Source organism: Colletes latitarsis, chromosome 9 (genome assembly GCF_051014445.1).
Source record: "Colletes latitarsis isolate SP2378_abdomen chromosome 9, iyColLati1, whole genome shotgun sequence".
In the NCBI taxonomy this organism is placed as follows: domain Eukaryota; kingdom Metazoa; phylum Arthropoda; class Insecta; order Hymenoptera; family Colletidae; genus Colletes; species Colletes latitarsis.
Genome location: NC_135142.1, coordinates 31667700 through 31690796, shown reverse-complemented (window position 1 = coordinate 31690796; position 23097 = coordinate 31667700). Strand labels below are relative to the sequence as shown.

General features: G+C 45.0%; 1 long non-coding RNA gene across 1 annotated transcript in view; it reads right to left on the bottom strand.

Annotated features, from left to right (window-relative positions):
• The window catches only part of LOC143345637 (uncharacterized), a 109309-nt gene extending 88339 nt beyond the window's left edge, over window positions 1-20970 (bottom strand). The window contains exon 1 of the long non-coding RNA XR_013080287.1: window positions 20833-20970. This is a non-coding gene — a long non-coding RNA (uncharacterized LOC143345637). The remainder of the gene's footprint in view (window positions 1-20832) is intronic.
• Window positions 20971-23097: the final 2127 nt, after the last annotated feature.

Below are 23097 nucleotides of genomic sequence, written 5' to 3'. Positions count from 1 at the left end.
TCCGGTTACGAAATATCTCGTCGATTCGAATTCTAATTCGCGTTCGCCGGACAATCGTTTATACGGTACGCACGCGTAGATAGAAATATTTTCCACGCGGGTCGAATTAAAACGTTGGAGTTTAAAAGCAGGCGCGCCCAACGAACCGAATAATGAAAATAAATCGGTCGTGGTAACGACTTCCTGGCACGGGAACGCGTTGATAAAGATACCAGCTAACAAACAGCCTTCCGCGTCGATGATCCATCCAACGATCTTACGAGTGAAATTCTCATCAAGAACAATCCTTCAACTGGTAGGAGGTCACGACCGCGCCCTGAGGAAGCGAGCTGATCGTTCGGGAAAGTGAACAAACCACGTTCCATCCCTACCACCATCGCGGAACCAAGGTTCTCCCTTTGCTCTCTGCCCATCTGCGTGGTTCTGATCCTACCATCCGTGGTCTCACGATTCCCTCCGATCCGCCCAACATCTTCTCTCGGTCCAGCAGCGTCTTTTTCCTCGTCTGCCTCTCGCTTTGTCGACCAACAACGCCTCTCAGTCTGGTTTGATCTTTCGCTCTATCAGCTCCACGGTTTTCTCATTCAATCGTTGCAAAACTTGTACCGCCGTCCCTCTTCCTACCTCGTACGCTCTATCGAGTACTTCTTTCCCGTCGAACTTCTCTGTTTCGCTAATAGCTACTACAAGTTCCAGCAGAGAGTCGCCCCGGAGAAAGATCGTGAATACGAGAACAGTTTAGGCGAAACCAGTGCTCTCGGGGATCGGTCAGACCGGTATCCAGACCGTGAGTAATCCTAAAGGCGTGCTCTCCTCTATGTTTACAAACACGAGCAAGTTGAAGGAACCATGAATGACCAATGCATCGCGACAGGCGTCTCGCCTTGCTGTACAATCGAGCCCCGGAGCCTCGACTCGCGTTCGACATCGCTGAACCTCCACGGACGACAATCCGATTTCTCGCGATACGATTCCGCGCGGATTCTACCTCGTCGAACCAACGCGATCGAGGGTTTAACCGTGCTATCGACTTTTCAACCTACCAGGGTAGACGGAAGGTTCGGTAAAGGTGATAAAAAGCATTACGCCGTTGTTGAGCAGCCCATGGCTTTGATAAGAGATCGGATACGATATCGACTATCCAACGATCGTACCGTTGCTGGAGCTCTTTCGCATTGTTCTATCGTCCAGGAGCTGTTAACGCTGAATTTATGAGCACTCGTTGCACATACTTCTATCCGAAACCCGTTACGGTGACGGTTACATTACAATGTTTTTCCTCTCAATTAGAACATACACGGCCATAAGTCCACCAACCGAGACGTGGGAAATTTTAAATCGGATTTAGATCAGGTGTTTAGATCTCATAGTTGTCTTCCAGCTTCCTTGAACAGAGTTTACACATTTTTGAAACGTTCAAATATCTATCCAAGTCCGATGTGAGCCCCAGGACTTTCCTACGACGCTTCACTCACGCTGTCGACGATCCAGCGGCCAAATTGCCGGCAGAAGTGGTAAAAAGTATCACTGTTCTATAGCGGAGAAGCCATTGACCAGGTATACGAGCCCCATAAACGTCTATGACTTTTTAGTAAGGGCTCTCTCGCGCTATCGACTTTCCAGCGACGCCGACGTTGGTAAAGTTCTGATGGAGACGGTAAGAAAACATTGTCCTATAGTCGAGAAACGATTGAGTCGGTATACGCTCCCCCGTATATGCCTGTTACGGCACGGTGTTGCAACCATGTTGATTTGTACTGCGTTCACGCGACGTGCCAATGCTTTTATAATAATTTATCGCCGCTACAGCGCGTTTATCTTCTAGGTGTTCTTACCGAATAAATTACTCCCGATGAAATTAATAAAATCCCTTTACCGCCAACAGAAATCCTATAACTGTCGGTGTTTTTGCACCTTTGTTCAATCCGTTTTCTCCGGACGTCGTCGTTGGAAATTAAGTACTCTCTACTTTTCGCAAATTGATCTACGAGTCTTTCCATTCAACTACCTCTCTATTTTTGACATTACTCTATCGACTTTGCAGAGAAATTTTAAAGGGATATCAACCAACAGCATCGATTACTCCGAATTAGAACGTACGAGCGCGGAATACTCGGGCACGTATTTCCGTTACACGGTTTCATTAAACTTCTTCGCGATGGGGTAACGTTTGGCAGCCGCGACACCTCCCCCGAGGCATACGTTTAATCCGAAGGGGAGCTCGTAAAACTGAAACGTTTCGTTCAACTACGTAATTACTATCGAACGCCATAGGTGTTCCGCGCGTTGGCTCGGTACAACGTAGTTCGAGAGCTGCCGGGAAATACTCGACGCTGATACGGTTTCGCAGCAAGATTCCCAGCGAAATATCCGACTGAATTCAAGAGAGGACGAGCGGGGGGAACCGGGAGAAGGGCAAGAGAGGACCAAGAGAGAACAAGGAAGAGGAAGAGTGTACGAGAGAAAGGGAATGAAGCTCGTTTCGTCCGCTCCTCTCGTGTAGTTGGAACGAACTTACTTTGATCCGCTGATCTCGAGATTAACAGATGCCCCAAGGGTTGATGGCAAGGTTCGTCTATCAGAGACGAAAGATGACAAGGGGGAAGGGGAGGGCAATACACGCGGTTGGCTTTCCGCTCAATGTCGCTTCTCGAAATATTACACGGATCCAAATTCGACGGCGCTCTGAGCCAGAATCACGAATCGATCCAAAACTTAAATTACGTTTCTTTTTTCTACAGAGAGCGTGCAAAGTTACACGAAACAGAGTCTCCTCCGGACGTATCTGAGCGTTGACGAGTGGAAGAGACCGAAAAAATGGTTGAATTTTCGTTGTAGGAAAGGCGCATTTGTATTCTGCAATGTGGACATTATTTGCGGTGTACTCGCGAAACATCCGAGCGTAGTAGAGTCAGTAAGGGAGCTCGTTGTCCGGCGTATTCTCGCGTGGACGGCACGAACTCACTTTAATCCGTTAATCTCGAGATCAACGGATGCCCCGAGGGTCGCCTGGCGAATTCCACCGTTGGGGGCGCGAAAGACCGAGAAATGCAATACCGCCAAGAACTAGGAGGACGTTGATCGTCGAGTCGGAGGGCACGTTTAACGAGGAAACGAGGGAAACGTTTAACGGCGGTCGACCGAATCCCGTTCGAATACCGACGGAAACCGCAATCAACCGTCCGCCAATTGATTCATTAATCGAACGATACATTAAGACAGTTCGTGGACCTCGAAACCGTCGAGTCGCTGGACCAAGCTGACCGAAGAACCGACGCTCACAAAGGAATCGTTAATTCACAAAGTCCAAGAATCTCCCGGGGATTCGGTTCAGGTAAAACCACACCCTCCTGGTCGGGACCGGGGGGATGCTCTAGCTATTTGACACTTCCGTCGGCGCCGGTACAAACGAGAGGCACGAAAACGAGCGCACCTTGTGGGAAAGTCAATCTTTTGAGAAGGGTCCGGCAAAGGAAGATGGGAAACGCTCCGGCGAGAAGATAACATTCTTCGGTTAGGGTGATCTGCCTGATGGACGAATATCCCCCGGCAAACGAACGTATTACAGGAAAAATTAAGATTTCTCGAGCTCCCTTAACGATGGAACTTCTTCCAACTCTGGTTCAACGCGACAAATAATAATCTTACGTGAAACATGTAGTTATTTCCGACACCATTACACGCTAATTTCAAATAATGTAACCCACTATGTACGATAAAAAATGTTGCAACGAATATCCCGCCACCCGTAAATTGATAAACAGCGTTCAACGTTCGTCGATATTGCGAAATTAATCCCGAGCAGGATAAAAAATGTATCGTAGGTTGTCGGTCAATTAATTCAGAAGTAGTTTCAGTGATTTACTGTGGGAACGGAATCGATTATGTCACCTCGGGAGCCCGTAGTCGCTGCATGTACGAATGTAACCGACAGGTTATAATTTATGAATCAAGAGATACCAAAGAAATGCGACCTGTCTTCGCTGCCAACAGGTAGCGAGACACGCGCGCGTAAACATGTCCCGCATGCGTCATTAATTAAACTATTGTCTGACCGAGAGAACAAAAATTTATCAAACACCTTGCGCGGTAATGGAAATCCGTACGTTTCTCGTGATTGTGAATTGCGTAAAATAAAAGCAAATTCATTATGGAACGAAACAATAACACGGTTCGTTAGTCTCGACTGGCAAACAAAAAGTGGCGTTTCGATCCACGAAGCTTTAAAGCTCGCGTTTCTTCATTTTATTTTTACGTTTCATTCGAACCGAGTATTATATTAATTATATTTTTGCCAAGCTCTGTGCAAGCCGAGATCGAAGAACACCGAATAAAAATAAACTGCTCGGAACGGCGATTTATTTTTATCTTCGAAGCATTTCCCACTTATTAATTTTGTTCATTACGAGACGGTTGTTATTTGAACTTTGCTTTAAAATCCGTACCCGTATATCTGTTATTCGTTTATAAGCGAGCGGTGGGCGCCGACAAAGAGGTGCCTATCTCGAACGAGTTTCGAACTTCCCGCTAATTACTCGTTTAATCCAACGTAACGTCAACGCGACGGTCGGCAATTATATTCGATCTATTTGTTTCCGTGACGTTTCAATTAAACTACGCGGAAACCGCAGGCAGGGATTCACGAAAGGACGTACAGTGACGCATAATTTCCCTAATTACCGGTCCCGCTTTTCCAGACGTTTCATCGTCTACAAATTGCGACATAAATCGCGCCTGCCGCGCGTGAGCGTCGACCAGAAAAGAACCAAAACGAAACCGCCGCGCACGGTGGCCCGACCAGGGGATGTTCGATTATTTTTACCCCTTTCGGACCCGACGGGGACATAACCACGCTTAATTATATATTGTACACGCTAAAATAAATGTACTACGCTCCTTTGTTTTCGAGTTGCCGACGACTAAACAAAATAACAACAATGGGAACGTGTGAAGTGGGAATATCAAGAGCCTCGATTTCTCCTACTCGACACTACAATTATAAATAAAGTGAAAAGAAACGAATTTCAAAATACACGCTTTTAATCGACCCTCGCGAGTTAATATCGTCGAAAAAATAGCTTCGACCCGAAAATAAAATTCCGCGACCCAAAAAGCCCCACTGTTTTCTAACGGAAAACGATGGAGCGAGAGCGTGAGAATTTTCCCTGGCGATTTTCGGAATTCCCAGCGCCGCGAGGGAACGCGTCCGCTATCCTCGATGAAAAGCCGAGGCGCGGAAAACTTTCTGCCGATTCAAGCACACGGAATATCCCTCCTCCCCCTGCCCCTCCGCGCAGAAATTGCGATCCATTCAGGATTATTTGGAATTCGAAGAAACTTTCGCTCCAAGTGGTTTTCTTCCTGGTGTCGCGAGCAAGTTCAATCAAGTCGAGTCTCTCCTATTCGTCTTCTCTCGCCTTTACGCGTACCCCGATTCCCCGTCTCTTTCCCGCTTTCCTGATTTTTCCTTTCGAGCATTCGACTCTGCGTTTGTCGGGACGGCGACGCCGCCTACGCTCGACACGCCTAACTCAATCCCGGTTGCTTATTACGCTGTTTCATGGCTCCCCTTTTCCCCTTCTGTTTCCTCGTTTCAGGATCGACGGTCCGATACTACCAAGCACGCGAATAATCACGCGAGAATAAGGACCGACGACGATGACGACGACGACGCGAGCTGAATTCCGCGAAATTGGTAGAAATCGGAGCACGCGATTCTGAATGGGTGCAATCGCGGAAAAATGTCTAGTCACGTTTACACGTGCGCCGGACCAAGTCTTGGGCCACGTGATCGCCGAATGCAACACAGATATCATCACGAAGCGATTCAGAAGCTGCTCCACTGCGCGCAGAATATAGTAATTTAGACCCGGGGATTACTAGCTGAATAGTTCGTGCTGTGGTCATTTCAATATTACATGGACCCTTTCGATCTCTCTTAAATATTAATTAACACTTGCACACTTGACTCTTTCAGCTTCGATTCTAGTGAATTATTCTATCCTCGACAGAATTTATATGGAGTCCCGCAACGTTGATCAAAAATTTCATTTGTACGGTGAACGGTTCGCAGAGGAAACGTGTACCGATTTACGGCGTTCATCGGATAGATATTTCAGGAGGCGATTAAGCGCGACCGGTACTGAATTTCGAAAACAGACCGTAGCGACAAATTTATTGGCAGTTTGATGCGCGACACCGTCAACGTACGGACGCGCGTCGTGTAAACATTTTTCTTGCCCGACGAGCGCCGAAAACGGCCATTCTAGAACATTGTCCTTCGCCATCGGCGTATAACGGGGCCGTCGATTAATTTCAACTTGGCTAATGACATCGATAATTCGTTCTGGTAACGAGCCGCGCGCGCATATATCGCGCGCCATTAACTCTGAATTATTTCGGCCGAGCGATCAGTTTCCGAGAGTGCTAAAATTTATCTTTACGGCCGCGCGAGGTCGACGAAGCTAAACGCCCCGTAAAAAAAAAAAAAAGCAGCAAAAGCTTCTTCGAAGAAGCGACTCTCGCTCGCGACTTGACCCGCCGCGTTCCACCCCCGACAAATCCACGGGGATACCGTAACGGTATCAGCTGCGTGGAACAACCTGCCTTTTGTATCGAGAATTACCGGATACCACGGACCAACTCTTACCCGAACGATATATATTTCTCTCGTCTCAGATTTTACGAGCCACGGCCGCGTCTGCTTCTCCTCCCGCGAGAGTAACTCATTTTTTTTTCTACCCCACGACTAGTCGTTAGTATCCGGAACCGAGGTACGGGCACGGTCTCACCCTTTAATGCCACTTAAGTGCCGTTTAACGACTTTTTTGTTTGTTACCATCGCGGTTTCTTGCGCGACGCTCTCGACTCGATCATTTTCTTCGCCCCCTCGAGCTTCCATCGCTCGTGAAAACTCGTACGCGCGCGCCATTCGTGGGGGATGTAATTTTTATTCGATCGCAATTGAAAGATTTTTGCCAATTTCGGAATATTCGGATTTCGAAGTATGAGATTGACTGTGAATAATTACAAACGATTATAAGGGTTGTAGAAGCCATAAACCATAATAGATGGATAATACCAGTCTCTATAAAGGTATAAACTTGTGCTGTTTAAATACGGTTCATCGATGGATTCGACAGGGAGGTCCGTGTTTTCTGTTCGACCCGTTGGAACGGTACGGGCTTCGGTGAAACAGCAAATGCTCCCGGCGGCGCAGAAACATGGGGAAATAATATTTGATACAATACCGGGGGCCGCGGTGTGTATCGTCGATCCCTATTCGGGTAGGCTTCACGGACGAGAAATTTTCGTCCATTATCGTCGACGGTTTTGCGAGGTAATTCGCCGCGGCGGGCAACGAAGCGAAAATAACGCGCTAATAACAGAACAAAGAACCCGACTCGGCGATAAAACGAATTAAAATTAACGCCCTCGAACGGTGGATAACACAGGACTACATAATATTTTCGCTTAAGCACTCTCTCCGGCAACCTGTCAGGCCCCAACGATTTGTAGCTCATTTACGCGACCGAAGAGCTTAATTCGGTTGAGCTATTAACCGTGGCACAATGGTTTCGTTGATTTAGTTACATTGCTGCAGGCTAGATGCGCCGAGGAGAGGAGAGGGAAAAGAGGAAATACCTGTTCGAAGCTTCAAGTGGCGCGTCCCGCTCGAAAACACGGATCCGCCACCGTGCTTCGACGGCAAATACGCATTTGTTGACTTGACAAAATAATCTGATGGACCGTGAACGCGGTCCATGAATGCGACCAGTCTGTCGAATCCATGAAAATTATGCGTTCCCTCTGGCGAACCCGATGCAATCCGAGGGCGGTAATAATCGTCGATCGTAATGCATTAATTGTCGTCGGGTTCGTTACACGGAAACTATTTCGTCAAAGGAACCCCTCAAAGGATCCGTGATTGGGACACAATCGCAAGATTCCCTAATGAACGCAACGCTCGAGCACGCTTCCACCCCCAGCGGCCGTTCCCAAACTTTCCTAATCGTATCAATGGCGCGGTATGGTATAACCAGAAAATTATTTCAACAGTTCATCTTTTTAATTTATTCTGTGCGCACAGTTTAACTTTAAATAATTATATTACGTATCAATGACAGGAGGATAGAGGCTGAATATCTTGCAATATTTAATAGTACTGCGTGTAAAGTTAGTCGTGGGTCGTTGCCCATTTGGTTGGAGTCATTCGAGCAATTCAACCAGGACAAGACCCGAAATTTCCCGAATTTTCCGCGACGATAATTTTGAAGCGCTCCGTACGTTAACGGGAAGGTACAATGATATCAATTTAACCGAACCATCGGCAAATAACATTGTTTTAAGGGATCCCTGTAGAACATGCTTGCACTGAAAGCAACAACGATGATCAGTACACCGGTTAATGCCGGTACATTCGGATCCTTCGTCAGCGGTGCGGTAAGTGCACCGAATTGTACCAACAAAGCTGATTGTGCTGCTCAAGATTCTCCGATCGCAATTCGGGAACGGTGCAGTCAGCAACAACAGTCCATAGGAAGTTAGGGTGCTGGACTGCAAAGGGCCATAGAGTCGACCCGTGTGAGAACGGAGAGAAAAGGGCGAGGAAGGTAGAGGGGAACACGAGTCGGAGAGAAAAAGAAAAAAAGTTAGGGTGGATGGAAAGGACTCGAAAGATTTCTGTTATTTGACGTAATGATCCTCGTGGAATGCGACGAACGCGGCCGAGAGAATATTTTCTTGGCAAGACAATTTTACCTGCCGTTCGCGTCGCCTTCCCTGAAACCCTTCTCGCCCTATTTTCTCTCCCTTCCGGGACCTTGTCATCGATCCGACGAGAGTCGAGCGAAATTCCACGCGCCATCTTCCAACGAATTTCTTTTAAGCCTCGCCGCGCTAATACAAGAAACAATGGGAGAATATTACTCGCTCGCCATCGAGCAGAAAAATTGAAATTCCACGACCCTAACGACGGGTACAGATTAAAAAATACCGAAGAATCGTTCGCCCGAACATGGAACGTTCGAATCGAAAATTTCTTTTTTTTTAAGGACGTATGAAAATAGTCGCGTACCGGGCGTAAAGTTTCCAAACAACCCTCAATCGATAGGAGTGCCGTCATCGAGGTTCCTGATAAAGGCAAAACGTGGTACGACCGCCGCGTACTCTCCAATATTGCTTGAGAAAAATACTTCGCCTAACCAAATTACTCACCGCCCGGCCCGACATCGTTTCTCGATAAATGCGGGGAAACCCTTGCGTCGAAAATCTACCGCGTAAAAAGGGGAAACCGGAGAGAAATAGATATCGGCTTCTTTTAATCGAGAAAAGTGCTTCTCGCCAAGATTTATACAGAACCGCGAAAATTTTTTGCGTCCGCGAGAAGATAAAGATTAAAGATCGATTCGAGTACACAACGCGGAACAGTTTTTCGCTACTACGAGGTGTACTTAAGGGTGTACTTTCTCTCTGAAAAGAAGGGTTTAAAGGTGACCCATATTTCTAAACGCCAAGGTGGAAAGGTCCCTCCTGTATAAAACTATTGTGTAACGTCGAGGGCTGCGTGTAATTAATTGGTCGAAACAATTTGGCGCGGAAAATACAACCAAATGGTATTCATAGGGGAGGTTGCCGGTATCGCTGTAAACAATCTGTACACGTCGGAAGGGCCCTTGGGGAGTCTACTTCGAGAAACGATCTATTATCATGCATACGCACGCACGTCGAAATAAAACGTGAGAGATTAAGATGGAACGTAAATAAATGAGCGCGCGGTCAATGATATCGCGAAAAAAAGGATAAATAGGACGATCTCGAGGAAGGAAATAATACGAAGATCAGTTCCTCGCACGAGTGTTTCTTTACAAATTTGCATTGGGGGGGATAATTGTCCTTTTCAATGACACGAAGCCAATCAATGGGGATATATGTGGAGTAAAAATTGTAAGGTGTGAAATTAGACTATTCTATGCTTTCTAGCCCCCTATAATATGAGAAAAAGATACCAAAAAGTTTTAGTCGGTAATTTAATCTGGTCAAAGGTTCGCAAAGCTGAAAAATCGTGCTCTACGGGATACAGCCCATACACTGTCTTCGATTTTACCTCTTGGCCCGCAAAGCCTTCAATATTTACTTTCCCGACCTTCTTGGAGGGAGTTTACCGACCCGTGATCTGCATAAAGATTTATTCGAAGTTATTCGAATAATCTGCAATTGTGATAGTACAATGGCCAGGCTACGTCATCCTGTAGAAATCTCAACGATACTCGATGCTTGAATCGTAACGCCGCAAAGAACCATCGACGGTAACATCTTAATAATGCAACAACAACTTATTTCGATAGCTGTTCGATCCGTTCACGCGATGCACGGAAATACGTAAGTACGTAATGACGAGTATGTCCTTATGGGGCCAATCAGTGCCAATGCAGGGTGTCAGGAGCGTTTTGACGAGACCCATCGACGAGTTTCCGCGAAGTAAGAGAAACGAACGAGAAAGGTTAAGACCTGTCATTCATCGGGCTGCTCGGCCAATCACGCAAAGTGCCCTCAGCCTCGAACTTCCCTATCGCGTTCGCGGCAGGTATCCACGCCCGTTGTACCTGTGTGTGCCGTTCGCCTACGAGAATATATTGCACCCACACGCGATACTCGTGGATTCCTGCATGTACACGGGGCCACACACGCACCTGCAACCCGGCAAATATTTACGCGCATCGTGTGTATGATATAAGCGGGTAGGTAGGCATCTCGGTGCAAGCCTCCATTATCGAACGAGAGAGACTTGCGGAGAGCTAGCGAAACAAGGTAGAAGAGAAGGCTGAAAACCACCCTCTATAGCGACTCTCCAGCCTTCGGTGAAGAATCAATGCGACCACCCCCACCACCCACCTTCTCCCTCCTGCTCCTCCTACCCAACGATCTACCCCCTTTCCATCTTTCTCTCGCTTTACACGCCAAGAACGATGCACACACGCGTGCACCAGACGAAAAACACCGAACTCCGGGCTTTACGCACCGACGAATTTCCATTCTGATTCCGAGAATCCAATTTACATCGCGCGGTTTCCCGAACCGGAAAAGCCAAGACAACAAAGACACGCGTTGGGTATTGAGCACCGTCGACATCCGGTCGTCCGTAGAAATAAGGAAAAAGATCGCCGTCTCGGAGAAACCTCGACTTACCATCGCAACCGACACGGATTTAATTCTGACGCTAGAATTCGTTTCGTGATTCGTTCTCGCGGCGACGCGATTTGCATCCAACCGGGGATGGTATCGACGCAGACGTATTAACATATTCGGGGGAAGTTAATCCGGGAGTCTGTTTGCGAAACAGAATTTTCCTCCGGAGTTAGTTGGAATTTGTGGAAATATTGCACTTTCAAGAATAAACTTAACGAGAACTACTCGTAATACGCAGTTATTCCATATTATATCGAAAAAGTTCTTATTTCTTTCGAAGAAAATATACGTTGATCATCGATCCTCGATCGTTGGGTAGGGTTTATATTATCAGGAACGAAAGTAATATTGGAATATTAACGGTACGTGTCATGGTCACACTGTGGCGAACCGCAAAACACCTTGTTCCTGTTTGAATAATCCCGGTGTGAACTTGAAATTGAGTCTTTGTACCGTTGGGAGAACGCGTGGAAATGTAACACGAGTACCTACATTGTAGGATCGTCTCGCAAAATAATAGTAACGACAATAGTAACACTGATTCAAAGAATAAACCCTATCGCTTCCTAGAGTCTTGTTGAATTCAATTTCGTTCGCAGAAATCTTCTAGCAGTCAAGATTTAAAAATCTTTAGTTTCAAAATGGCTAAGAACGAAGCTTGAAACTTGTACTCTGTTCAGAAAGTGTAAAACTTTAAATGCCAAGTTACTCGATTGTATCTACGAGAGACGACAATTTTAATATTTGCAGATCAGTAACGTTACTAAAACGAATGAGAAAAGAAACTATGTGTAATTAAAGGGAAAATCAAGATAACGTAGAAGCGAGGGAGGAGGGCAGCTTCTCGGGAAATACGTTATAAGATTTCCGCAAGTTTCCGGCAAACGGGATTATTCGAATTTCAGGGAACGCGATATCTCGGGAGCCTGTGCCGATAACACCAGCGGCGTCGCGACTGGGAACGGCACGAGTTCTCGAAAAATCAGGGATAATCATAGCTCTCGGAGGCTGGGCGAACCGGTGGTTGGAAACCGACAGAAAACGATTCCAAGAGCCGTGTTACGCGGCGCGCGAACCCGGTAATATTTTGACCTCGAGGAGGAGGCGCGGCGAGGAATCCAAAATCAGGTGAGGAGAGCGACCAAGTGGGAGGGCTTACGTGACTGCAATGTGCAAAATTGTCCTTTGTCGAAGGAAATAGTAGTTGGACAGCCGTGCATTATCCTCGGCGCAGTGGAGCATATGCAAAGCACTAGTCGAGGGCTTTCGGAGCCAACTCGAGAATTTTCGGTACCGAATCTCCCATCGAAATACAGCTAAAAAGGCTTCCCCGATCGCGGAACAGATAGTACAAGGAATAAAATCCTAATAACGTATTTAATGTTCTCGAAATTATAAATAATTTTCCGTGTCGAATTCTTTCGTGAATCCCTGAATTTGCACAGCTCGAATGTCTATAAGGACGCCATGATTTACCACCAAATGTTCGTTTAATTCATAAATCTATGTTAGTGGCGTGCGGAAACCTTATGAATACTGCAGTATCATTACTGTGAAACAGTGCATGTAAATAAACTCGCGTGTTCTCGCTTTACAAACAGAAACATTAAAATCCTGACCGAGACAAGAACGAAATTCGCATAAGAACGGTATGTTTTCCTCGGTTTTGCTCCGTCGCGAATATAAGAAAAGAGCGAGCATTGAAATTTAAATATTAAATTGTACAATAGTCGCATCGTGACATTGCAAATAATTCGTCTATCCTGGAAATCCTGAAGCCTGTTTCTTTAATCCTGTTATTCCGTACCTTGTCGAAAGACAAAAGAAAGCTACCCGGCAACGTGAAACCCTCCTTCGAAGAATCTTTGCTCGTTGCAATGGTTTATCATGGGAAGGACAGAGGGACGGACCGTCGAAACATTTCCCATGGAAGCATACGTTGTGAAACACGCAATAACGCCGAAAATAACAAGATATCTCCTCGAATAATATTCTTCGAGGACCCAGAGCAACTTTTACTCGTAACGAGTACACCCGTTCGACTGTACGCTTCCTTTCGTCCCTTTCCCTGTTCCCATCTCGCTCTCGAAACGAAAAGTCATCAATAAACATCTTCCATTGATATGTAAATCCGGATGCTTTCAAGCAAGAACCGAGCATCGACTCCTAAAATCCTTTGCGGTCTTCGTCACTTTTCCCTACGAATCTCCCATAATCCGAAAGACATTCAAATGAAACTTCACGATAAATTAGAATTTCATTCGACGCCGCTAATTGGAATGCCCGAGATTTTTCTCCCCCCCAATGAGTATTCGACCGTCGAATACTTTTATAAAAATGAACACAGTCCGTGTCTCGGCCATCGAGCACGTTTTCAAGTCGAGGGTGAGTTCCGAGCAGTGTCACGATATTAAGATTAAGAATTTCTAACAACCGCCTCGTTTTCGAACCGTTTTAATTCCGCACTGTTTTCAAGAACAAGAACGCCGTACGAATGGAAAACGTTCCTCGTCGTCGCACGAAAGAGACTTGTTGACGTACCATTAGCTTTGAACGACATAATACACGCCCTCAGCAGGAAACCACGAGACCTTGCAAATGTTGTTAGAAGAAACTAGTCGTCGACGAGTTCCAGTAAGTTGTTAAACCATGTTGCCTGAGGTTGGTCAATTACGACCAACGCCATTTGCAGGAAAGTAGAAAATAACACAAAATAGCCGCAGAGGTACGGCAAAGAAAATAAAATAAAACCAGTCGGGCATCAAACTGCAGAGATACAAATACAGTAAACGTTCGTGTTTAACTATGCTTTGAAGCGAGGGATCGAGAGACACGATCGTACCCTGCGTCCGGAGACATCGATGCCAGCAGAAGCAATCAATATTCCATACTCTTTTGCAGTATCGATTAATTCTTTAACGTCCATTAATTTTTGTTTAAAATACGACTTTAGACGCGTGATAAATTTCAGGAGAAATTAGGTTTTACACTAATTCCTTTGAACAAACTTGAGTATAGGTATAAAACGTTTGATGTGTTCGTTTAGTTGCTGGACATTCGTACATTTTATATGTGAATAACCGAGGTATTAAAAGCATAGTGCTCTCAAGCCGTAAGCAGTGCTCTGTGAGTGGACGAAATAATTTCCCAAACATCTGCCAACAAAGTTTATGGCTGGGCACACCTGTTTACTAGGGACGAACACTTTCTCGCGCAGACATTGTTTCACTCGTCGACCCGGTGGATATCATTTACATTTACGAGACGGGGAAGCCCTAAAAGGGCTCGGGTATTAGACGCTTGCTACCCTGTTATCCTTTCCGAGAGCGAATTCTAGCAGTATTCGACGCCATTGATTTAGCAAAGCATATGCAGTTACTTCGTTAAAAAAAACATTATAGATAAGACGATGGACTAAAGCTAAAGAAACAGTAACTGCAGGGTCTGAAAAGAGTCCAGTATCGTTTAGGGTAGCAGAGAGGAAAGTAAGAATTATGCAGTTAGACGGTTAAAACAATCGCAGAAATTGGTCCAAACAAGTGGTTTGAGCCAATTTCCCGTGCTCCCTTCCGTCAGAAGTTCACCTCCGTAGATCAAAGGATAGATTTCTTTAGAGTCTAAGCAGCAGACTGTCGGGAACAAGCAGACCCTGCCCCGGAAACAAGCCCCAAGGCCATTTCAATTTAGACCGAAGTCATTAAATCGGCCAGGTGCGCGGATAGAAAGAGAGGCGTAAGACGGACAGTCCCTTCACCTGTCGCGCGGCTTTCGAGTAACGAACGCCGCCAACCCTTGCCAATTTCCATGCACCTACCCTTCGCGTCAAGGTAAGGCTAGCCCTTCCAGTACAATGAGTTACCAGCATGCTCTGACCACAAATACGCTGAATATGCATGAAGCCCTTGTCCCTACCATCGGGTACGTACGTCCTCGAATTAGGTTTCCCGCAAGTTCTTCGAGTCCTGTTCGCCCTGGTGCTCCAGCCACTCTAGAACCACTCTAGTCACCTCTCGTACCCTCCTCGAGGACTCTGACTGCTTCGTCGAGCCTCTGTCGCGCTTTTCTGCACGTATCCCTTTGCCTATACCCGATTCGAGAGCCTCTTCGATCGCGAATCGATGGATCCCGATCGAACCTGATAGTCCGTGAACGGAGACAACGTTCCGCGACGAACAAAACAGGCCTCGGCGAACAATGACGCGCCTAAGTGGCGTATCGACGGGAAGACACGTACCCGAACGTCGAACCTTACCTTACTATAGACTTTTTAACCCTTTCCGCTTCGTCAAATTTATCACGTTTCGTTACAGTAATTCTCATCCTTACGGCCAAACTCCGAGCTAGGCTCTGAAGATAAACAGTTTGAATCACGAGCAGACTGTGGCAGATTATAACGAGGTTTAGAATCCTAGTTTCTACAGAAATAGGTGTGCAACGTCATTCTATCTTTTTATATCGAATTGCCAAGAATGGAAGAAGACCAAACGAAACTGAAGACACTTTGCTGGTAACCAGTTTGGTTCGAGACGTATAAAAAAACGTCGTTCCTTAAAAACAAGACCGAATGCAATTGAAGATATTCTCGGAAAGAATTTCTAAGATACCTCGACCAGAACGTACCAAGAAAGCAGCTAGCAAAGGAAGATGTCATAGCGGCAAACGAGGAATAGCGTAAAAACCAGCCAAAGCAACCATCATTTGTTCAAAGCGTTTCGAGTACATTTGCGGCAAACGGCGTAAAGACGAATGTTTGTTTCGTTTATAATGAATGGGCATAACGAAGACTCGGAGCAACCGAGCGTGTCTTTCTAATGGTTCAAACAGTTATGCTTATTATCTTTGTTTATTCTTGCAGTAGCGAGTATGATGAGGTCGAGAACGTTATTGGAAGAAATTTGTGATTTAAAAGATCAAACGAATATTTATGAGGGACTGTAACGGTCGCACGTTCCTGTTCGCAATTAAACGTTCGCGAAAGAATGAAAAGCCCTCCCCCCGTTTTCTCACGTACAGTACGCGAGACGCGCGGTATTTCACGGACACGATTATTATCCCGAAGTACGCACAAAGATAAATGCAGCGGCGGTGTTCTCACGTGTAATAAGATGTAATCCGAGTTTCCTGCCGCGCAACGAAAAGGGGCTTTAACGAATTCCACTTTTCCGGACACCTACCGTAACAACGTGCGATTCCCTTTCAGCCCTTCGCCATTAACAGCGCCATTCCTTCGTACCGTTACGCCATTACAGCGAATTGCAAACTCTATAAATCGTTCCAACAATACCCGCACGCTCCTAATTAATAGACGTCCAAAACCATCGCTTCTGCTGCTTCCACGCGTTTCTGCAAAGCCCAGTGTAATACACGTAGCACACGATTATCGAAATTTTTACCTCCCGCGAAGGAAACAGAAACGAGATACGATCGGAGCACGAGAAGAAAAGATTTTCGTCTTCTCGCGTGCGAGTTCCCACTAACGTGCGGCGTCGTAAAGGATTAAAATAAAAAAGAGAGAATAGAAAAACATTCGGTTCGCTTTTACATTCAACGTCACGACGCGCGTTGCCTTTGGCCCCGGCGAACAATGGCTGACGATCGAGAGGATTTTCGTCTGTTTAAAAAAAATAAGTTACCTCTCGCGGGTTCTTCAAAGTCTATCGCGCTCGACTCGTACATGAAACGGGTACATATTTATAGGAAACACAGCGGGTCGGCTCTCGCTCGATACCGACTCGCGGCCCTTTGCATTCGTAACAAAAATACATGTACACGCGTCGTGCAACTGGGGAGATCCGCGTACGTAAAACCAATATCGGCACGGTGTGGTTATCTACATATTGCGGATATGGCAATATTCTATAAATAATCCGTACGACTGCGACGCGGAACGGCGAAACGATTCGACGGCGTACAGCGAAAAATATCCCTACCGCTCGTTTTTCTGCTCTTTTTTTTTATTCTTTTTTTCTGTTTTCACTCGCGAATTCCTTCCGCGGCTCGAAACGCGAAAAATAAAATTATTACAGCGCGCGTGCACACACCGCAGAAATTACATTCGTACACGGAGGGCTGTCTCGCTTTAATCTTTTAATGGGTAGGTGCGTCGCCAGGAAATACGCTGGATTTAAAAAATTAAATGCGCTAGGGGTTGAAAGAGACGAAGGTGGTTATTATAATTTCACGAGAGAACAAGAAAAAAAAGGTATTCGCGGGTACATAATGTGTACACGGACGAGAAGAAAAAGCTATCAATCTGTGTAATAAAAACAGCCAACGAAGTTCTGTTGCCCCGGGAACTTTCTCCGGTATTTACAATAAAAATTAAAGTACAAAATTCGCGGTTATTCGTCGAGATATCGACAATAACGTAAGTTATATTTCTGAAACGGTTAGAGGAACGATGGCAGAAAATTTTAAATTTTGCGAAACGTAATCTCAGCTAATACAGTAATAAAAAACATAATCACGGCTCGGTGTTTACGTTCGCGTTAGAAGAGGCTCACGCCAAACATTATCAAATGTTTACGTCGTCTATACTGCGTCGTATTCAAAGTCTAACAAGCAAAAATTCACGGAACGCGATTTTCCCAGCTGTCGAAGGACAGTTTGTTCGTCATCGCTGAATCTGTTTCTATGCCACATACAATACCTAATAGAAAAAGGTGACTACACAAATTTTATCCAAGAAAACTACTGTATTTATCACGTTTAATATCACGAACAGCAACATTGAACACGAATAAAACTCAGGATTTGTGCATTTTTGCGAGATCTCGAATTTTTTAGCATAAACCGTAGATTTTAGGTCAACCGAAGAGTCTTGCAATCCTATTAAAACGGAGAATGGCGTTCCACCGAAACGCCTGTACATTCGAGGCCGAAATAGAAAATGCTTTCGTGAATTTTATCCGTTTTAAACGGAGCAGTCACGACGATCCGATAACATGGACGTGTCGTGGGCGAAGGTTATTGGACTCGCGCAAATATTTATACGCGAGTGGTGCAAAAATATAAACGACGGAGGGGAAAGGAAAGACTTCCGACTCTTCTCAGTGTCGCGTACCAAAAAGAGAAACAAGAATTCTGTGCGATTCCTCGCCGCGAGCAATCGCGGTGACTTAGTTTTCAGGCGTACGAAAGAATAATCCAATTGTTCTTGAACGATTAAAAAGCTTGCGATAAAACCAATTCATTTTCTCACCTTTTTCGCGATTACGCGGTGTTTACAAATTGCTATCGGAAACAATATCGCGTTTGGCAAAAGGCTCCGACGCCGCAGCCTTAACAGTAGATTTACGAGCATCGCTGAATCAATTTTTATCGAAACCCGTGTATTTACGACGACAGGTTCTCTTATAACGTGGTTAATTGCTTATAGAAAACTGTGCCATAGAAAAATATACAATACGATGTTTGCACGATTAAGAGATTGACATTTAATTCTTTAAATAAAACAATATTTTCGTTACTGTATCGTAATGGACGACGGGTCATTATTTTGAAATTGCACGGTCCTGTGTTAACGAACAAATGTACAGCTATTTATACGAGTAAATGACGATGGACAGTGGCTGGTTGTTGTCCAGACAACCAACGATATGTTTGAAAATTGCACTCGAAATTTTAAAAGAGATAAACGTGTTTTCATTAATCATGTACCTCTTTTCCGCATAATCCTGAATATTTCAGAACATTAACCGAAACATTTATGTCGCACGAGTGTGTAAAAATGTGGGTAAAATATGTAAATTCAATTTCGTGCTAGCCACGGAAAAAAGTGTTTAATGTGTCGAGTAGATGTATCAGAATTTCTGCAATATTTATTATATAATTCTATTTGCAATAACATTTATGTAACATACTTGAGACCTACGCAGAAAAATACTTGTAAATACGTTGTTGGAAAGAGTTTAACTATAGAAAAACATACAGATAGAGAAGTGGATTCTTGCAGAGTGCTAGGAATAGGAAAGCCCTTGCATCTCGAGCGAGAGCTCGCCCACGGAGATGAATTCTAGTCTCATTGCAGCACGAAGAGTAAGGACGAGGGTTCGACGAACCAACAGGAAGCGTGCGAGTGGATTCCAGAAGTTAAAGCGCCGCGATTCGATTCGAAGCGATCGTCCATCGTACGCGTCGTCGTAATTAAGAAAACAATTTCTCTACTCGCAGCATTTTCCCTCGATCCTAATATAGCGCGCGAAGATCCAACAAATCTCAGCGTTTACCTTTGTATTTACCTCGCGTTCGCATCATTTTGCTCCAAACGCTTTACAATTTCACCATTCTTCGTCGTAATCAAGAAAACAATTTCTCTACCCACGACATTAACTCTCGACCCTAAAAATGCACACTGGGGCTCGAAAATCTGCTGAAAATCAACCAATTTTGCTACTATTTTTCCTTCTATTTATTTCGTGTTTAAAAAATTCTGCTGGAAACTCTTAGAGATGGAAACTACGACTTGGAATGTAAATTTCTGCGCACCTACGACTCAGAATCCGCTGCTTTAATTTTACCACTCTTTAAGGAACGGTAGCAATTATCATCGAAATTAAGAAAACACTTTCTCTGCTCGCAGCGTTTGCCTTGAATCGTAAAGTAAAGCTGGGATCCAACGGAGCCCAGAATTTCTCGTGTTTACATTATTTTGCTCCAAACGCTTTAGAACCGAAACTATACTTTCGAATTCAAATTTGCATGCATCCACTACTCAGGTTCCACCATTTTGATCGACTGTTCTTCGGGGAACATTTACAGAAAATTGGTAAATCGGTATTTAATAATAGTAATAACGGTATTCAAAGATTAATCGAATGTTTCACAGTCTAAACATAACATTCCGCTATTCGATCGTAAGAACGTACCTTTTGAAGTCACCCACTCGTTCCCGGAGACCACGACACGGTGTTTAAAAGCAAAGTGTTGTTAAAACTGAATATCACATAGTGTCCCCGTCTCGCGGAGCGCGCAAACCTTCTAATTATTCGTGAGCACACTCGGCCCCGAGCAAATACTTTTCAATTCCAACAAGTTCGGCGGAATATTCGTCGGTGACGTGGATCGCCGCATAAAGCCCCGCGGTAGCCGCGAAAAGCCAAATATTGAACGGGAGCGTGACAAACGACAACGCGGAAACGTCTCGACTGAAACGTCGTCGACAAATATTGACGGTTTCTTTGCGAACGGGCTTTAAATCGAGACCGAAAGCTCAAAGTTCGACGGGTCCAGGGGAACGGTGTATTTGCCTTCTGGTAAATAACTACCACGTACAAAGAAATCCAGCGAGAGAACTTCTTGCATACGTAGACGTACAATCTCGTATCGCGATGTTTACGTCTCCGTGGCAATCGACGGAAACGCGATAAACACGGTTCGGACTTGACCTTTGACCAGGTACGACCTGTTATCGCGATACGCAACGTAACCGCGCGTGGAACGCGACTGGACGCCAAAGGTGCTACACGGAACTCGCTCAATTCCATAACAGGGACCCTTTGAGTTTGCAATATCGAGACTATTTGGTATTCCTAATTTTTCAACATTTGAAATTCGGTAACCGAGAGGGGTTAATGCGTTTGCGTATCGAGAAAAACATCTTAGGGATGTTTTATGTCGTTTGAATCCGTAAAGAAAAGTGCTTACCAGTGGCTGGAGCGCAGAGAGGAAGCGGCCCGGTCGGAGTCCCGCAGGATGCTGGATGAAAAATCCTTCGAAAAGCAACAAAAGGGCACTGGATATAAACGAGGGCTTCGCGGAACACAAAAGGGCTCGGTCACAATGAAAGCACGTAACGACACCCGGCGGCGGTCGGTGGATCCGCGGAGTCGCGCCGCTCCGATTTGACAGCCGGAGAAAAACAACAGCGTCGCGGCGACTTTGCCGGAGAACGTCCAGACCGCGCGTCGTTTAACGAAACCAATGGACGGGAGGGATAGATCGAGGAACGGCGTCGTCGTTGGACGCGGTCGACGGTCGTGGTCGCGAAGACGTAAGAATGGACAAACGAGAGTCTCGTAACGAACGGCCGAAACAGTTTGATTTTGGCACGCGGTCCGCGGATAAGAGCTTCGGAGCTTCGTGAACCAGCGACACGTAAACGGAGCAGTTTCCCGTGCGAGGCTCTGCCGGGTACTGGGGGTTCGAGCCGGGCTATCGAACGCACCTCCGCGCCTCGACCAATGGGAGACGTCGCCGCGTAACGTTCGGCCAATCAACGGCCGCGACACCGGCATCGCCGTACACACGCCGGGACCGTGCCGCCGTAATCAAAATCCTTGGGCGACGCGCACGCTTTTATTATGCGTGTATACTTAATCCCGTCGATTGTTTTTCCTTACTGGTCTTAATACGCGGAGCAAGTACATATACAGTTTTCCGATAAGAGCGATCGAACTCTGAATCGAAATAAAATTAAAGCTACAAACGATAATCTGGCGCTCATTGTGCGTATCGATGACGTACCGCGGAATACAGTATCGTTTAAATGACCACCCTGATTGCGTTTGCCGGAGTGAAACATTTTAATAATTTCGACGCGTCGAGTAACCGTGTATCCTTTCGCGAGAACTTGTAAAGCACTACTGGGAATACAAATGTCACATGACTCGAACAAGCGAATAACAAATATGGCGGATATGGCAATTGAAAGGTCTATCGTCTATGGAAATAATTAAAGGCTTCGAATAGTAAACGTAACTTGTATGAACAAACTAAAAGTAAATATTGCAGATCTGTGCTCACGTTGTATCGTAGTAAACGCAAGTTCTCTTGGTTCGATGAAGCTTTCAGAGATCTAGGTTTATACATTTTTTTTTTTTTTTGTTGAAACAAAATTTGCCTACCGAAACCTGGAACACCCTGTATTTTATGTTTAAAAACGTCTTTCCACGCGTGTAGGTAATACCAAATATTGAAACTATTTCTCGTAAATGCGTCCACACCAATGCGCAAACGAATAGGGCATGTCTGCGACTCGTTAATACTACTCTATGGTTAGTGCAATAGCAATTTCGTGTCACTAGCATGATATTTAATTAAAAATCATTATTCTACCGCAACTGGAATATGCGTCAACCATTTGCTGCCCGTGTGGTGGGAAATATCAGATCCTTATTGAAGAAAACCAACACGAATTTTTACGATTTTGCACCGAATAAAAACAATTACTGCTCTTTTTATTTGTATATATTCTTCTCAAGAATCTATACGGAACATGAATCATTGAATCTTCCTTTTAAATCAATTTGCCTGTAACGAACCTATCTCTAGAATATATTTACACGCAAATATTGTCTGTTTCTGTGAATATTTATTTACATTGATCGAGAAGTATTTAGGTCCCCTATTTATAGCGGGCAGCCATTTCACATTTTCTCTATATTTAGAGCACGTACCTTTATATTAAAAGACACGTCGTATATGAACAATGACGGATATAGTAGAGCCCAAAGAGCAGGGGCTAACAAAAATTCGTGATCTCGAGGATTCAATAATTGCACCCCTAAAAATTATAAATAGGAAGAGAAATAAAGTTTTGATGTTTGATGAAAAATATTCAACTAATAACTTTCTCGAGCTTTCTACCCTCAATTTTTATCATTATTTCTTCTATTCAATGTTTTCCGGGAACTCTGTTTTAGTTTCGCGGATTCGAACGGAGCTGTTATTGGGAGAAAAAGACGCTTAAACGTAACAAGGAATAATTTAATTACCTTCCTTCCTGCCCTCTACCTTGTATTTATTAATTGTTTCCATTCGTAGGCGTATGATTTATGACTTTTCGCGATTCACTGAACCATGTTTCGCAAAATCGCGTTGGAACGGGAAATACAATAGCGGTGCGCGAAACGAGCGCAGGGTACGTTATGATCCCTTGGGCAATAACCAGAATAGTATTGCCCTAACACA